Source organism: Orycteropus afer, unplaced genomic scaffold, assembly GCF_000298275.1.
Source record: "Orycteropus afer afer isolate SDZICR_OR568_19922 unplaced genomic scaffold, OryAfe1.0 scaffold00014, whole genome shotgun sequence".
NCBI classification, from domain to species: domain Eukaryota; kingdom Metazoa; phylum Chordata; class Mammalia; order Tubulidentata; family Orycteropodidae; genus Orycteropus; species Orycteropus afer.
Window position 1 is genome coordinate 4780487 of NW_006921601.1, and position 1747 is coordinate 4782233.

Below are 1747 nucleotides of genomic sequence, written 5' to 3' on the forward strand. Positions count from 1 at the left end.
AAAAAGTCCTGGTCCAGATGGTTTCACTGGAGAATTCTACCAAACATTCAGAGAAGAACTGACACCAATCCTACTCAAACTATTCCAAAACATAGAAAAGGATGGAATCCTCCCAAATTCATTTTATGAAGCAAGCATAACCTTAATACCAAAACCAGCCAAAGACATCACTCAAAAGGAAAACTACAGACCAATACCCCTCATGAATATAGATGCAAAACTCTTCAAAAAAATCCTAGCCAACAGACTCTAACAACGTATCAAGAAAATCATTCATTATGACCAAGTGGTGTTCACATCAGGTATGAAAGGATGCTTCAACATTAGAAAAACAATCAACATCATCCACCAAAGAAAAAGAACCACATGATCATATCAATCAATGCAGAAAAGGCATTTGATAAAATCCAACACACATTCCTGACCAAAACTCTCAGCAAAATAGGAATAGAGGGACATTCCTCAACATAATAAAGGGCATCTATGCCAAACCAATAGCCATTATTCTCAATGGAGAGAGACTGAAAACATTCCCCTTGCGGAGAGACACCAGAAAAGGATGCCCCCTATCACCACTTCTATTCAACATTGTATTGGAAGTCCTACCAGGGCAATAAGGCAAGAAAGAGAAATCAAAGGCATCCAAATTCTTAAGGAAGAAGTCAAACTATCCCTATTTGCTGATGATAAGATCCTTTACCTCATGTTGTTGTTATGTGCCGTTGAGTCGGACCCAACTCATAGCGATCCCTCCTTGGGTTTCCGAGGCGGTATCACTATGGAAGTAGATTGCCCAACCTTCCTTCCGAGGAGCAGCTGGTGGGTTTGAACTGCCAGCCTTCTGGTTAGCAGTCAAGTGCCTTAGGCACTACACTACCACCCAAAAGACTCAGTAAAAAATCTACTGGAACTAATTGAGAGATTTATCATTTCGGCAGCATACAAGATCAACATCCAAAAATCAGCTGGATTCCTCTACACCAGCAAAGAGATTGCTGAAAAAGAAATAAGGAAATCAAAGCCATTTACAATAGCTACTAAAAAAATAAAATACTTGGGAGTAAATCTTACCAGGACACAAAAGACCTGTACAAAGAAAACTATAAAAGACTACTTCAAGAAACCATAAGAGATCTACATAAAGGGAAGAATGTACCATGCTCATGGATAGGAAGATTGAACGTTGTGAAAAAAGGTCCATTCCACCCAAAGCAATCTATACATTCAATACAATCCCAATCCAGATCCCATCAACATTCTTTAAGGAAATGGAAAAATCAATCACTAATTTTATATGGACAGGAAAGAGACCTCAGATAAGCAAAGCACTATTGAAGAAGAACAAAGTAGGAGATCTCAACGGATCTGAAAACTTACTAGATAGTCACAGTAGTCAAAACTGCCTGGTATTGGTATAATGACAGACACATAGACCAAGAGAATAGAATCAAGGGCCCAGAAATAGATCCATCAATCTATGGTCAGCTGATCTTTGACAAAAGGCCAAAATCCATTAAATGGGGAAGAGAATGTTTGTTTAATAAATGGTCCTGGCAAAACTGGATGTCCATTTGCAGAAAAATGAAACAAGATCTGTACCTCACACCATATACAAAACTAACTCCAGATAGATCAAAGACTTTAATTGTGAAACCTAAAACCATAAAGTTCCTCAAGCAAAAACTAAGGGCAAATTTAGGGGCCCTCATATATGGCATAAATAGACTATCAAGCATAACCCAAAATG

General features: G+C 38.3%; 1 protein-coding gene across 1 annotated transcript in view; it reads right to left on the minus strand.

The window, feature by feature from the left end:
- The window catches only part of STK33 (serine/threonine kinase 33), a 101340-nt gene that overhangs the window by 2944 nt on the left and 96649 nt on the right, over positions 1-1747 (minus strand). The gene's annotated exons all lie outside the window — the stretch shown is intronic.